Raw genomic sequence first — 17,660 nt, 5'->3', positions numbered from 1 at the left:
TTCTGATAAAAAGGAGAGAATGGACATCTCTTCCCATATTTTCAACAAAAGAAATTAAGTCTCATATTGTTTGTTTCTACTTGTCTTTACATTAGCCGAAGATTGCTTTTTGTATTCATACAAAAGTGTTTACCAAGCATCTGGCCATAGGCCAGCCTCCACACTAGGCACTATGAATACCAATATTGGTGAAATGCAAAATAGCATAATCCTACTCTTCAGTAGCTCACAGTCCTGGGACTGTGATCCCAAAGGCTGCAGTGTCTTATCAGTCCTCTTACAGGTTCTCAGAATTCCCTCCAGCTAAGAAGAGAGAAACCTGAGTAACTGGAGCCCAGATTTCAGACTACACCAGGCACTGAAAGTTCTACTTGGTAAAGAAAGAAGCACCATGTGAACATTTCTGCATGTTGCAGTTATTCTCTGCTAATAATAATGAGTAACATTAATTGTGTAGTGTTCATGTCCTGTTCACTGCACTGCCGATTCTCTGCCAGGTACTATTTATTTGTCCATTTTACAGATGAGTCTGGGCAAGTTGGATAACTTGCCGCTGGATCCCTGGACACAAAGCTAGTAAATAGGAGATTGATCTGAACAGGACTTAATCTGACTGCCAAGTCTGACTATACAGCATCTACTGTGCATGAGTTTAGATCAGAAGAAGGCCAACCGTCCAGTGGCTGAGCTCTATTTCTTATAGGACTGTGCACAAGCTCAGCAAAACAACCACTTTGATTAGAAGACTTCACTGCGTTAGGAACACGCTAACAGTTTCAAGTCACTTTTTGTACATGGATTTGTTTGATTTTCACAAAATCTTGGGAAACAGGTAGGGCAGGTGTTTTAAGCCATACTAGGTATCAGAAACATGAGATTCAAAAAAGTTACATAACTTATTCAGTATAAACAGCTAGGGATTTAGGAGCTGGAATTTCTCTCCAAGCCTTTCAGCTACTAGTTATCTGTGACTTGAACTGGAAAAATCTCCAGCTAGAGACTTACTCACTATGTGGAGTTCTAACAGAGCTATAGAGCTTCCAGAAATCACCTGATGCCTACGCCCTACCCCAAGAGCAGAGCTAGGGGAAGTAAGAGCTGTCAGTTCTGGATGGCACAGAGTGATACTCGTGGTACTCACTTTAAGCATGCTTTCATGTGATTTGTAAATAAAATTCTGTTTACTTGATATTCCCTGTAGCCAAAGAGTAATGTTTAAGCTTTTTCAAACTTATTTTTTACTGTGCTTCCTGGAGAATTCTGTACACTACTTACCCAAAATTGGGCCCTGTTCTGTTATTTTTATTCAGGTAAAACTAATGGAGTTTCCCCAGAGTGAGGAATGTGTAATCAATCCCATTGTTTGATCTCAATGGCTTATTACCCGGCAGGAGAATTGCTATAGCAGAGGCAATTTAGAAAATCAGGTACGATTGACTCCAGTCAATTTGCATACTGCAGTACCTACAACAAAAAGTCCTGGAGTTTCATGCCAGAGATGGCAGAGTCATTATATGAGACCACCTGGGCAACTATCTATCCTGAAAGAAAACAGCGTTGTGTGGGTCTGTATGTGTATGCACACATGTGCACAGGCACATGTTCATGTGCGAGTCCATGTGTGTTAGATAAGAATGCATTCAGAATTGTTGACAATCAAAGGAGGAAAATTACTCTTCCAAGTGATTATCGGTAGTATTTTCCATAAGATATATGCAATCAGACCCATCCCTTTACAGATCTCCAGCATCTGGCCTTGAATGTGACATTTGTTTTTACTGTGGTTCTATGTTCTTCTGAAAAAAAGTTGGAAAAATCCCTTTTTCTGAGAGGTGTGGGAATGATTTAGAGATAAGGGGACAGTTGGAAAGCTCCTTTAACTGAGCAACAGAAATCTAGGTTCTAATTCGAAACTGGCCATTAACTTTCCTTCCATCTTGGGCAAGTAAGCTAATTCTTTTTCTCTTTTATTTTTTATTGAATTTATTGGAGCAACATTGGTTAATAAAATTATACAGGTTTCAGGTTCACAATTCTATAATATATCATCTGTATATTGTATTGTGTGTTCAGCGCCTCAAGTCAGGTCTGCCTCCATCACCATTTGTACCCGCTCTGCTCTCTTCTACCTCCCCTGCCCCCTCTTTCCCTCCTGCAGTCTCCACACAGTTATCTATGTCCATAAGTATTTTCTTCTTTGCTTAACCCCTTCACCTTTTTTACCCTGGCCCCCAACCTCCAACCCTTCTGACATATGTTAGTCTGTTCTCCATATCTATGTCAATGTAAAACAACTTCCAAACCTATAAGAATTTTTTTGAGTTTATGTGAGCCAAACTGTCCATAATTGCCAGGAAGCAAAGTCTCAATGGATTGAGAAAGGGCTCTGGAAAGTGGCAGCTTCACCACTTATTTTATACGTCAGAATCAAAGGGGAAGATGTAAGGGGCTCACATGGAATTTACTGGTGATAGGTTAGGGAGGCGGGAGAAGGCAGAGCAGGGAAATCTCTGGGACAGGGTAAAAAGTAAAAGTGTACATGCCGAAACTTCTTTTACACAGGCAGGAACAAGATAGCTAACAGTTAATGGGTCACATAACAACAGCAATGAGGGGTCTCTTGGCTTCTGTTTCTTTGGTGGGATGTCAGGCCTGATGGGGGGTGGGGAGGATGACCCTTACAGTCCAAAGGCATGTTATCAGATACATTATCATAGATGCAAAAGACAAAAGACAGGTTTAAGTAAAAGTAAGCACTGACTTTTGTTGAGAGAGAATACCTTTCTAGGAGATGACTACCCACTATAAACTGCTTTTAGCTAGAGAAATTTAATTTAGACCGTCCTAAGTATTTACTGTAGGTTTGTGATTTTGCAAGGCCATTGTGCAAGATTCATCTGAGTTTGTCAGGTTTAGTTCATGGCCCATCTTTTATTTTTTTGTCCACGTCTATGAGTCTGGTAGGCCTCTGTTTCCTCATCTGTATGACTTTGAATCAGATGTTTTCTCAGGCCTCTTTCAGCATTAATTAAAATTTGGTGATTTTAACATTGTCACATCTTTGGAAAAGGAAAGCTTTTGTCTGAAAACACTGACTTGATTCCTGCCAAGCTATGTGTCATGTCTATGGACTAAACCCAATGAGCCCAATGAGAAGTAAAGGGCAGAGGGACAGGCTACAGATGCCTAGCCTAGCACTCAAACACCATTTCCATTAAGAATGAATAAGTACAGGCCCTGGCCGGTTGGCTCAATGGTAGAGCATTGGACTGGCATGCAGGAGTCCTGGGTTCGATTCCCAGCCAGGGCACACAGGAGAAGCGCCCATCTGCTTCTCCACCCCTCCCCCTCTCCTTCCTCTCTGTCTCTCTCTTCCCCTCCTGCAGCCAAGGCTCCATTGGAGCAAAGTTGGCCCGGGCGCTGAGAATGGCTCCATGGCCTCTGCCTCAGGCACTAGAATGGCCCTGGTTGCAACAGAGCAATGCCCCAGAGGGGCAGAGCATCGCCCTCTGGTGGGCATGCCGGGTGGATCCCGGTCAGGCGCATGTGGGAGTCTGTCTGACTGCCTCCTCGTTTTCACCTTCAGAAAAATACAAAAAAAAAAAAAAAAGAATGGATAAATACAGATGCAAACACTACAGATGGAGGGTGCCTGGCATTATCTTCTCAGTGAAAGATAATTCAGCTCACATCCTAATACTAATCTGAAGTGAACCTCCTGTTGGGAGAAGTCTCATACAGAGGAGTGTGGTAGCCTCCCCAACCCCAACACACACACACACACACACACACACACACACACACAATGGAGAAGAGAAGATAGTGACATCTGTTATGAATCCACCAGGCTTATAGACATTATCTTAACATTCTCACAGCAACACTGAGAAGTAAAGTAATTACTGCAAGCTTCATTTGTAGGAATCTGAACTTGAAAAAGTTAAGCAATTTATCAAGGTGTAAAAAAAAAAAAAGAATAATAAAAAGACTGGTAAGGGTAAGTAGCAGAACCAGGATCCCAAACTTGTCCTAATACCCAAGCTTTTTTCGGCATAGTATGTGCAGAAAATGCCACCTCTCCTATAAGTCATATCTATTCCTGGCCCTAGTACTCATTTCCCACCCCTATTTATGTATGTTTTCAGAGCATCTCCCAGAGGTAGAGAACATTGCCTAGTTCTGGGGGGACACAGGGGAGGGACGTTCACTGTGTTTCCATTTCCTGTCCTCATAATCATATTTCCTTTGCCACTGCCCTTTTTGTCCATTTAAGCTTATTAAAAACAGGGCCTCTCTGCTTTTATAGAAAGCTCTTCTTATTGCCGGGAATGAAATACCTAACAATTCAAAGGCAGGCCGCGCAATGCTGGGAGCCGCGTCAGCACGGAGACAGCCGTGGCCGCATCATGAAACACAATTGCAGTTTTGAGAAGCAGCGCTATTTGCAATCCTCCTCTCAAAAAGATCATTCTCAGAATGTGGCTTTGGGGGGGGAATGGATGCAGTCATCATTTTCAGGGGTTTTGTTGGACTTGTGGCAGCTGGGGACTCTCTTTTCTCCTCCTCTCCTACAACCCACAGACCCTCACACAAAACAGGAGGTAAAAATGTCGTTGTCCTTAAAATAAAACCCGTCTGTGTGGCTACATATTCTAAGAAACTTTTATGGGAAAAAAAACCCAAAAAAACTTTTTTGTGAAAAGAATGTGATCACAGGAGTTCAATTAAAAACTCACCAGACATGAAAAAAAGAGGTGTGTCTCCTTAATAAATATAAAGGAATAAAATATTTTGATAAAATTAATAGGCACTGTCCCCTTTAGTAAAATATCCCTTCTCCACCATTCCAATTCTACCTTCCAATGCCAGCTTCTCCAAGAAGCCTTCTTCCATCACTGTGTGAGACACTTAGTTTTCTTTCCCTCGACTCCTTATGTTTTTATCTGAATACTTCTCTGCCAGGCTTCTCCTTTCCTTTTGTACACTGGTTAACCTGTGCTCGTATTTTGTCTTCTTTACCCATTCTGGAACCTCCTTCAGGAAGAAATTCACACTTCTACTGATTTATGTATTCATTAAGAAAATGTGAGTTGACAATCTACTAGGTGCCAAGAACCATCTAGACACTGAAAATGCAATATCGATGCAATATCGAAAAGGTGTCTAATGACCAGTTTCTTTCCTCAAGACTCTTAACATTCAAGTGTGGAAGAGAGACATGTAAACATGTATAAATGGCAATCAAGGGTATGCTGGATGCATATTTAATTTATTTAATAACCGTCTAAATATTTTAGTACCTTGAATGAATGAATGTGGTTTCCACTCTTGCATATCACTAAAGGCCCTAAAGAGAAACAAACAATAAAAAATGGTGGAGAAATGAAAAACCAATGATGATCTATGAGTCCTTGGCATCACTGTGACTCTCAGTAGTCCAGACCAAGTACTCCTACTAGCCCCAGCCCTGAATTTTTCTTTATCAGCTGTTTCCTCTATGCTTGGAATAATTTAGCAATAAGAGAAATCCTAGAGAGAGAGAGGCAGGTGGAGTACCAAAAACATAGCCTTGGAGTCAGAAGACATAATATGTACATAAAAGATAATATTAGGGCCCTGGCCGGTTGGCTCAGCGGTAGAGTGTTGGCCTGGCGTGCGGGGGACCCTGGTTCGATTCCCGGCCAGGGCACACAGGAGAAGCACCCATTTGCTTCTCCACCCCCCCCTCCTTCCTCTCTGTCTCTCTCTTCCCCTCCTGCAGCCAGGGCTCCATTGGAGCAAAGATGGCCCGGGCGCTGGGGATGGCTCCTTGGCCTCTGCCCCAGGCGCTAGAGTGGCTCTGGTCGCGGCAGAGCAACGCCCTGGAGGGGCAGAGCATCAGCCCCTGGTGGGCAGAGCATCGCCCCTGGAGGGCGTGCCAGGTGGATCCCGGTCAGGCACATGCGGGAGTCTGTCGGACTGTCTCTCCCCGTTTCCAGCTTCGGAAAAATACAAAAAAAAAAAAAAAAAAAAGATAATATTAGGCAGTTTGTGATAAGTTCTGACTTAGGATGCAGTTATTAAGTGCTACAGAAAACAATAAATCTGACACTGTTCAGGAGGAACTTTATGGGATAGGCATAATTGATAACGAATATGAAAAAGGAAGACACATCTGGAGAAAAGCTCAAATATGAGCCATGTGACCCAAAGGCAGAAAGACAGACCATAGAACATCTGGTTTTTTGTAGATTTCATGAAGATTGGATTTCTGCCATTGTAATATTTTGATCCTAAATAGTAAAATAGCATCTACATTATTTTATACATTTCTTAAAATATTTTCTCCTATTGACTGGTTCCTACTTTTTGATTTTTTTTTTAATTTCTTAGGTGCCATGATCCCACACTGTCTTTGTTTTCTTCTCATTTCCATAATTGATCGAGTTATCTTTGTAGAATATCTTCCTCCAGTCTCCAAATGTCACTATTCTCTATGTTTCAATTCTTGGCTTTGTTTTTCAACTGTCAAAAAGATCACCACCCAAAATTATAGCATATCACCCTTCAATTTTACATTCAATTCAATTCTACCAGGATGATTGTCTAATCTCCATGATCAGTTTGACCATTTACTCCCTGAATTCCAATTCCATTTTACTGAAGTCTTAAGTATATTTACTCACTGATGTACACCATTAAATCAAACATAGCCATCTATCTGTGTCTTACATTCTTCATTTCAACAAGAGGTTAATCATCATCAAAGCTACATCAGTACAATACATTTCAGGACTTAAAAAGCTCTCCCTACAAAACAGATCCCCCCATCAAATTCCTCACTTACACTAAATGCATCATTATCCCCCCTGGCTGGGAAAATATACAATATCAGGTGTATTTCATTCTTCCCTCTTTCTAGCTCCATATCTCCTCACTGGAGCTGATTATACTGAAAGTCTTCTTTTATAATGTCTCTGGCACCAGGAACAATCTATAAATAAAAAATTATTTCATTGAGCAAAAGTAAAAAGACACAAAAAATAATTTATTGCTATGCCATCTCTTTCCCCATTACCATCTTCTTCATTCAACCCTTGTTACCTCATGTGTAGGACTTTGAATAGGTTATAATTTTCTGTGTTTCTAGTTTCTTGCCTTCTCCTAACCACCTACCACTTTTAAGACTGATTATGTTTTTTTTAAATACATATTTAATAAACTTAGCCTTCTTACAGTTACTCAATAACTTGACACTAACTAGTAGAACTATAATGCAAGTCACCAATGTTAGCTATATATGTAACTTAAATTTTCTAGTAGCCACATTACTAAATATAAAAAGAGACAGGTTCGGCCTAGCGTGCGGAGGACCTGGGTTCGATTCCCGGCCAGGGCACACAAGAGAAGCGCCCATCTGCTTCTCCACCCCTCCGCCGCGCTTTCCTCTCTCTCTCTCTTCCCCTCCCGCAGCCAAGGCTCCATTGGAGCAAAGATGGCCCCGGCGCTGGGGATGGCTTTGTGGCCTCTGCCTCAGGCGCTAGAGTGGCTCTGGTCGCAACATGGTGAAGCCCAGGATGGGCCGAGCATCGCCCCATGGTGGGCGTGCCGGGTGGATCCCGGTCGGGCGCATGCGGGAGTCTGTCTGACTGTCTCTCCCTGTTTCCAGCTTCAGAAAAATGAAAAAAAAAGAGAGAGAGAGACAGATTAAATTAATTTTAATAACATTATCATATTTAACAGAATATATTCAAAATATTATCATTTCAATATGTAATGACTAATAATTAATATTAATGAGATATTTCACTTTTTTTTCATAGCATGTCTTTGAAATCATACATTTTAGTTTAGACTAGCCACTGTTGAATTGCTCAAATTCATATTGGAAAAGGCAGCTCTACTGTATAACCTGTGCCTCCCATTCCCATTCTTAGCTCACATTCTTACCCCGACATCCCTCATTTTATCAACATAATTAGAAACTGATAATATCTCAAGACTCTCCCAGCTTAAGTTTTAACCATCCTGGATAGATTTTCCTATCCACCATGTGACCATGATTTCATCTCATGAGAGGTATTAGCTATATTGTGCAGCTGGCATTCCCTGGGTGTTACTTTTTATAATTAATGCATGAGAACTGCTCGCTGGCCAGATTGTCAATATTTTGAGGGCTGGCTCTTCTCTGTGTCCCTCAAATTACTGATCAGTATGCCTTTCATAGAGAATACACAGCACAGTAAATATTTGTAGTTGGAGTCATAATTGTATGGAATTATTATAATAAAAATGTATATGTAGCTTTATTAATCAACAGTCTTATGTATCAGTTCCCTGCAATTCACATGATATGATCACTAATCATTATAAGGTTAACTTTACAGGTTTTACTAAAGATTTACCTTCTTATTCTTGTTTTATAAGAATATATAAAATATCAGAAATAAAAGAATAACACCCACTAAGTGGAAAAATCAAGTGAAGTACAATTTTAGCCCTGTGATTTCTTTGTATATGAACTGATCTGAATATCAAGATCTGGAACATTGTGAGTATAATAATAATATGGAAGGCATAATTCAGTGAACTCCAAGAAATGTTGCCTGATTATCTTATCAGTATGAAGAAATTCTCAGTAACAAATTTAGAAGATTTAATAAAAGATTGTGTTGGAAAGGTGATTTGATAAGAGATCTCCAACATCCATTTGAGTTAGGGAGGTTTTGTACAATTACTTAGTGGGTATGGTTAAAGGTGATAGCAAATGCCATTTTAGGAAACAATGGATACAACGGTGGGTTATATGTTTATATGTATAAGGAGGGCTTGATGAGATTTCACACAAAGAATTACCAGTTACACTAATGAGTCCTGGTACAGAGGGTAAAGAAGCTGAATATGGTTTATAGTTCCTTCATCATAGGAGATTGATGTAACTATCATTTTATATAAGGTAAAAACTGTGATCAGGCCATCTGGTGTTTAGTTTAACATATTATAAAAGTATAGGGTAAGAATTAAAAAACATACCTTATATAAAATTGCAAAAGAAGTGAAATCTGTACCTAGAGACACTCAACCTTCACTGTCACTAAACACCTTATTCTCCCTTCAGACCTATTCATTCCCTATTTACAACCCACATTACCTTCATGAAATGTGATAGGACTTTTCAGATGTATTCTGATTTTATTGAGAGCTTTTGAAGCTTGAAGATTTGAAGATATAAATATACAGTACAATGACTGACACTGAGGAAACTAATTTGGTTGAAAGCCACACATCAACTCTTAAAATTATACTGCAGTCTTCCTGCTAATAAGACTGAAGCTGAAGTCTAAGACTTATAATATTTACAGGAGTACCTTAGAAAAAAGATTCTTCTTAAACTCAAGCAATATTTTTTGAAAGTCTTGATAACTGCAAACAAAAATAGAGTATTTGTATAATGTGCATACGCATTTGTAAGGATTTGTTTTTCACGTAATATCGTCAAATGGATGAAATCTAACTTGCAAAGGTATGTTATGTATATATGCTTCTTATCATTATGAATATTGTTAATTTAAATGCAGGCAAAGAGTGTCAAAAGGAGAAGCAAATTCTATCCTGGTGGAAAGTTACAATTGGTTCCTGGCCAGACAGCTTGGTTAGTTGGAGCGTTGTTCCGATACACAAAGGTTGCTGGTTCAATCCCTGGTCAGGGCACATACAGGAACAGATCGATGTTCCTATTTCTCTCTCTTTCCCTTTCCCTCTCTAAAATCAAATATTTTTTTAAGTTACAATTGATCAGTTGTACTGAAAAATTGGAGGGTACAAGTAGTAAATAGTCTGGATAAGAATTGGTGGGATTTGGCCTGACCTGTGGTGGCGCAGTGGATAAAGTGTCGACCTGGAATGCTGAGGTCGCCGGTTCAAAACCCTGGGCTTGCCTGGTCAAGGCACATATGGGAGTTGATGCTTCCTGCTCCTCCCCCTGTTCTCTCTCTATCTCTCCCCCTCTCTCTCTCCCCTCTCTCTCTAATAAAAATGAATAAATAAATAAAAAATCTAAAAAAGTAAATAAGTAAAAAAAAAAAAATTAAAAAAAAAAAAAAAAAAAAAAGAATTGGTGGGATTCAAATAATTTAACAACAGGTTCTCTGCCCTAATGACCATTTTAAGTATTAAAAAATGACATTTTATGCATTTAATACTTAAGTTTGAACAATAAAACAGGTACACAAAACTAGATTATGTTATAAGAAAAATTTTAAATATTAGTGAAAAAATACTAATGTAACATACATTTTTTCATTTTATTGATATTAAACAAAATTTCTAAACTGAATTAATAAATTGCATAGGCATACAGATTAAATACAATAGAATAATGTGTACTACAAACCTGTCTGTCACAGGAAAGCCGTGAGCATTCTTCCATGGCTTCCGAAATGGGCGAAAAGAAACCCTTGAAATTTATATTTGTATTGGTTCACTGTCTCCTAACTTTCTATTGGTTTCACTATTCAGGAAACACCAGTGCACTCATAATATCTTGCAGAAATTTTGGGCATAACACAAAGCTGAAACAAATGACAGCTTGTCACTCCTGGTTTTGGGGCACTTCTGTATGTTTTATGTTTGTTTACTGAAGTAACAAACATGAAGGCATTAAAATGTAGTATTTCATCAAAGGTATAATGAGTTTTATGAACTGAATAAATATTACAAGCATAGTTCCATCAAATTATTTTCACCTATGGAAGGAATGAACATTACTACAATTGCTTAGAACAGTGGTCCCCAACCCCCGGGCCGTGGACCAGTACCAGTCCGTGGGCCATTTGGTACCGGTTCGCAGAGAAAGAATAAATAACTTACACTATTTCCATTTTATTTATATTTAAGTCTGAATGATGTTTTATTTTTAAAAAAATGACCAGATTCCCTCCGTTACGTCCGTCTAAGACTCACTCTTGACGCTTGTCTCATAAGTTTGACAATTATATTTAAAAATACCACAGTCTTATGCCAGGCACATAAGTTTGTTTTATGCATTTATTCGTCCCACCCTAAAGGCCGGTCCGTGAAAATATCTTCTGACATTAAACCAGTCCGTGGCCCAAAAAAGGTTGGGGACCACTGGCTTAGAATACACTATTGTGCAGATGAACATTAAAAAAGAATAAGGAATATAAATTTGTGATTTCCACATTGGGTGGCTGCCCAGGCACCTGCCTTAGAGAGAACTCTGATTACAAGTGCCATTTTAACAACCAGTTTGTTAACTCAACAAAAAATTAGATATTGGTTCTGCTGAACAGGTGTGAACCAGCTGAATCCCACCACTACTTCTGGTATATTGTTTTTTAATACTTAAAATGGTCATTAGGGCAGGGAACCTGTTGTTGAATTATTTGAATCCCATGACTGGGTAAAAGGAGTATTCAGGAGACAGGCTCTGTAAAGGGGGATTCCTTCCTATAACATCAGTTGAGCTTCCATTTTTTTTTTCTTTTCTGATATGACTAAACTATATGTGTAGGAAAGAAACTGGCTTAAAGAAAAGAATATCTGTGCATGGAGTCAGTAGAGAATGAGGAAACTCAAAAGGTGTCTGATAATTATAGTTCTTATTAAAATATAGCAGTTTGAACTTCAGAAATCTAATTTCTAAATAAACCTATTGAGCCTTATAAACACTTCTAGAGCACTAAAATCTAGGAAACTGGCAATTGCCTTAAGAAAAGACAGAAAAAAACAAAAATTAAGCCTGACAATGTGGTGGCACAGTGGATAGAGCTTTAGTCTGGGATGCTGAAGACCCAAGTTCGAAACCCCGACATTGCCTGCTTGAAGGTGGGCTCAACTGGCTTGAATACAGGCTCACCAGTTGAGTGCATGGTCGCTGGCTTGAGCATAGGGTCATAGACATGACCCCCATGGTCATGGCTTGAGCAAGGCGTCACTGGCTCAGCAGGAGGCCCCAGTCAAGGCGTGTTTGAGAAAGCAATCACATGAGATAGTGGAGAGGTTATAAAGCACTCTAGTAATAGAAGATATTTTATTTCAGTTCTTGTATTGGTATGGCATGCTTATTTTCTAACCACTCATGAATGTCAGCCACTTTATATTCTGAAAATACATGAGTTTCTAATTTGTTTAGTTTTTATTATGGAATAAGTATACCTACGTCAGAATCTAGAGAAGTATACATCTGCTTATAAATTTCCTTTATATTACATTTGTGATTAGCTGTTGAACTAAAAAAAGTTACAATCTATGTAATGATACCAACACCAGGGCAAAGCAGTAGAGCCTTGGCTAACACAGGAAATCTTTACTTAACAGTGGTACTGTATCAGGCCAATTCTAAACTTTGGCTACATCAGTAAGCCTTCTGATACAGGTTAATATGTCAAGAAAAATTAAATTACACCAGTTCATTCTTTTAGAGTAATAAAAGAAAATCATGTTCACACAATTTCAAAGGAAATAGAAAGTAGAACATAACAGACATATTAGTGAATAAAAGTATATTGATGTAAATAATCCAAAAATGTTTGTGAGGGACTAAATAACAATAAACTAAATGGAACATTTATTCAAATTGGAGTGAAAATGAAGTAATAAAAAAAAATCATAAAACTGAACTTAAAGTCATTCATCTATTTGAAATCACTTTTGTATCTCAGAAACTAAGAAAGCTATTTAATTTTCTCTAGAGTTTTAGGATGATTCCTGGCATATGTTAATCCTGGAAATGTTAAAGTTATCACTGATCATCTTAATCAAATCTTTATTTTTAGAGATGATATCCTAAAGATATAAGTTGTTACAAGTGATCATACCAAAGATGTGTGCTCTAATAGATAACCATGAAAATATGTGACCATTTTAGAAATTAACAAATGCAAATGAGAAACATGAAAAACTTTCAACCCAGCTGGTAACCAATGAAACATAAAATAAAACAATAAAAGATGCAACTGGCAAAAATGTAAGAACTGAAAAACGACCCTATCTACTATTAGCTGCAGTGTGAGAAAGGAGGCATTCTCCTATCTAGCTGGTAGGAATGTTGAATGTTAATAACCTTTTGGAGTGCAATTTGGCAACAGTTTTATAATTTTTTGTAAGTTGATGAGCAGGCTTCACTGAGTCCAGCAATTCATCCTAAGGAAGTAATCATGATTCATGCAAATATATAGCCTTAAGAATGTTTATCACAGACTGCTTGTACAAGGAAAAAGAACTGACAACAGCCTTTTTGACGGGTTTAACAAATCATGTTTCATCCATAAAATTATATTTTATAATAACTATGCAGTACCTAAAAATGTAGTAGAAAACAACTCATGTCATTTAAAAATATTCACGGGCAAGTAAAAACTAGGAGCAACATGCTGCTATTACTGAACTTGTAAAATATATTAGTGCACAGAAAAGAGACTAGGTGACTACATAACAAAAAGTCAGTAGCAGTTATCTCTTAGTGATAGAATTATGAATGACTTCTTTAGTGTGTTTTAGAATTATTCAACAGTGAATATTGAATTATTATTGTAAAAAGGAAAATATGTATTTGTTTTATAAAAATATAAACTAAATAGTTACACAATTATGATTAATGATTTCATCTTGATCACGGGTAGATAATAAATGAGCAGTATCACAAGGAGCAGAGAAAAGAAAAAAAGTAAACTAGAAAATAAGAAAAGCGTCTAAGTATAAAGACAGGAATGGGAGAGACTGAAGAACCATATTCAGAATTGTGTTTCAGTTCCAGCAATGCCCCTTGAGCAGGTACTGGACCTTTCATTTTTGTGTATATACACCAAAAATTCACAGTCAGCAAAATGTACGAAGTTCTAAAAATTCCATGTTTTGTCATTGATTTTCTTTTATCATCATCTGAAGAGTTGACCTTATTTCTTTCTAGGTCTTATTAATGACTTGGAAAATTCTAAATAAAATGAAATGCAGTATACAAATTAAAATCACTATCAGGTATCACCATTAGATAATATGACCCATTATTATTGTGCAGTCTCTAATGCTTTACACTGAACAAGGCATTTTTGTGTATTTTGTCCCACTTATTTTCACCCAAACCCTTGGAAGTTGTTTGTTTCATTTCCATTTTACAGATGATCTAGCAAGGTTACATAACTTCCCAACATTGCTGTTAGGCTCAGAGCAAATGGAAACTAACAGAATTAACTCTACCATGTATTATTCTCAACTTAAGCTTTACTTAAAAGAACATCATTCAGACCAGCTATGAAATTTTTGTTTTATTCTCCTTCTCTAATAATAAGTTATAATTTCACAATTGTTTGCTGTTTCTATGATTGATCACTATGAGGGTATAAAAGATGCCTCTTGGAGATCATCACAGTACAGAATTTCCAGCCACCTTCGAGGGATTATATCACAGTTTCTTCCACACTTCATGGACATGTCGTCAAGTTCTGCAAGTTAATTTGACTATTTTTTATTAGAATTTGAACAAAGCTCTATTCTTCACTTTCAATTAAATATAAAGTATGTATGCAAAAAATTATATATCGAGATCATTAAGAGATTGGGTGAGGAGATTATAATATGATCAACACCTGTTAAATAAGTAATTAAACATTTAAGAGCCTTTGAGGATAATTTAAAGATTAAACTGGGGGCAGATTAGGTTAATTTACTAAAATATTATATATTTGTTTCCTACCTATATTGTAAAATTTTAAACATAAATGTTAGAAAGTAGCCTCTAAGTGCATAAGAAATAATTACCTTCTTGTACACAGAACTGCTTTTCAACCTGATTCTGGTTATTTGGGGGAGAGAAGAGGGATGAAATTATTCGAGGAGAAAACCATCTAGCATCCTGACTCTGTGTTCCTTGTTGTATTTCCTATTTAATGACATTTACCTTCATTTCATGAAAGCCACCCACTTTCATCTACATGCTGATAATACTCAAAAGTATTTTGTGGCCCTGGCCGGTTGGCTCAGCGGTAGAGCGTCAGCCCGGCGTGTGGGGGACCGGGGTTCGATTCCCGGCCAGGGCACATAGGAGAAGCTCCCATTTGCTTCTCCACCCCCACCCCCTCCTTCCTCTCTGTCTCTCTCTTCCCCTCCCGCAGCCAAGGCTCCATTGGAGCAAAGATGGCCCGGGCGCTGGGGATGGCTCCTTGGCCTCCGCCCCAGGTGCTAGAGTGGCTCTGGTCGCAGCAGAGCGACGCCCCGGAGGGGCAGAGCATCACCCCCTGGTGGGCAGAGCATCGCCCCTGGTGGGCGTGCCGGGTGGATCCCCGACGGGCGCATGCGGGAGTCTGTCTGACTGTCTCTCCCCGTTTCCAGTTTAAGAAAAGAAAGAAAAAAAAAAGTATTTTTGTAGCTCAGACTTTTCCTCTTAGGTTTAGAAAACTTTACCAATTTAACGTTTTTATTTGGCCGTCTCACAGACATTTCACAAATAATATGTCCAAAATGTGATGTTTCTTATTTCCCTTTAATTTTAATGCTTTCATTCTTCACCATTCATAAAATGGCAGCACATCAACACACAATAGAACCAACAGTTCAAGAAAAGCAAAAACTATTTCTTTATATATTCTTTAAAAAGAAAAGAAAATGACAGCACTGTACATCCATTTGCTTGAATCAAAAACCTGGCCATCAACATTATTCCTTCCTGTGTCCTACCTTTATATCCAGTGCTTCAGTAAGCCTTTTCTTTGTACCTACTAACTCTGTCATGAATCAATTGGCATCCTTTACCTCCACTGTCAATATGGTAGTCACGCCTCCTTACAGAATTTCATCCACATTTCCAACCACCTTCTCCCCAATCTGGATATCACACAACATCCAGATAATTTTTTAAAATAAAAACTGCAAAAGTAACAACCTTCATTAATTTTCCATTTTATGCCCTACATTAAATATATATTTCACAACCTTTCACCTTTTTTGAGCTTTATTGAGGTATAGTTGACATATGCTGTGCATGTTAATGCATACAATTAGATGAGTTTTGACATATGTATATACCTGTAAAACCATCACCACAATCAAGATTGAGGGCACAGTGGTGAATGTAAGTACAGAAATTTCAGGTATGTGATTCTACAGCACACCTCTGTATACCAGTGCCACCACAATAAATTCAATTGAAAAAAATACTTGTAACATAAAAAAAGGATAAGAAACACATCCATCAATTCCAAAAGTTTATTATGCCTTTTTTAATGCCTCCCTCCTCTCTTCCCCACCAATGTCTACAGATATCACATTTTTTATGTCACTTAATATCTGTTGACACTTTCTAAAAATTTACAGAAATGTATTACTATTTGCCCTTCCTCACACTACTCACAGAGAGTTAAATTGATTTTTTTAGTTTCATTCTTACAGAAAGAAAAAAACAGGTGATCAAGTTGAACACAATCATTGGGAAAATGCCATCATGGCTGTCTAGGTTTTGGACTGGTTTGTGAAATGTGTGCAGCACTACAATTCTGCCATGGACTTGTATCTTTTTTAACTTTAATAAAAAGTATATTAATATTAAGTTTATATTTTAATTAAAATCTTAAGACTTTGCTGCCATTCAATTTTAAAATCTATATGATCTATTTTTTTTTTTTTTTTTTTTTTTGTATTTTTCTGAAGCTGGAAACGGGGAGAGACAGTCAGACAGACTCCCGCATGCGCCCGACTGGGATCCACCCGGCACGCCCACCAGGGGCAACGCTCTGCCCACCAGGGGGCCATGCTCTGCTGCGACCAGAGCCACTCTAGCACCTGGGGCAGAGGCCAAGGAACCATCCCCAGCACCCGGGCCATCTTTGCTCCAATGGAGCCTTGGCTGCAGGAGGGGAAGAGAGAGACAGAGAGGAAGGAGAGGGGGAGGGGTGAAGAAGCAGATGGGCGCTTCTCTTGTGTGCCCTGGCCGGGAATTGAACCCGGGACTTCTACACGCCAGGCTGACGCTCTACCACTGAACCAACCGGCCAGGGCCAGATCTCTCTATATTTTTAACATTATCATCTTGGTTTGGGAAATTGTGTTTTGTTAGAGACCCTATGATGTTAGTTAAAGCAACTGAGAGGGCTTTGTGTGTGTTTAGCAAAGAACTAAATCTTAACAATGCAAGAAATTCCTTATAATGTAAGGAATATATTACACTGTAAAAATTATTTTAAAAATTTTCAACAGAATTTTTATATTATATTTAATCTTTGATTATATATTATTTATTTCAAAAAATATAGGCTTTTGATTATGAAATTACTGAATTAATATTCTAAACTGACATTTTTCTTTCTGTAATAATCATAATATCTTTTGTTTCTAAAATAATCATTACAAAAAAGAATGCCAAAATTCAATTAATTTTACTTCTCTTTGGAATTAAACAGTTTTTATTAGCTGAGTAATATAAACATGCATTACCTATATAAGAAGTTGTTGTTGTTTTTACAGAGACAGAGAGAGAGTCAGAGAGAGGGATACATAGGGATAAACAGACAGGGAGGGAGATGAAAAGCATCAGTTTTTTGTTGCGGCATCTTATTTTTTTATTGATGGTTTCTCATACATACCTTGACCGTTGGGCTACAGCAGACTAGTTGCCCTTTCTCAAGCCAGTGACTTTGGGCTCAAGCTGGTGAGCTTATTTATTTATTTTT

At 38.1% G+C, this 17,660-nt stretch overlaps 1 protein-coding gene across 4 annotated transcripts in view; it reads left to right on the top strand.

Annotated features, from left to right (window-relative positions):
• PTPRD (protein tyrosine phosphatase receptor type D) overlaps positions 1–17,660 on the top strand; it is a 2,510,439-nt gene that overhangs the window by 1,742,393 nt on the left and 750,386 nt on the right. The window lies entirely within an intron of this gene.

This window comes from Saccopteryx bilineata, chromosome 2 (genome assembly GCF_036850765.1).
Source record: "Saccopteryx bilineata isolate mSacBil1 chromosome 2, mSacBil1_pri_phased_curated, whole genome shotgun sequence".
NCBI lineage: Eukaryota > Metazoa > Chordata > Mammalia > Chiroptera > Emballonuridae > Saccopteryx > Saccopteryx bilineata.
Note: the sequence above shows the minus strand (reverse complement) of the source record. Positions and strands in the feature narration are given on the sequence as shown.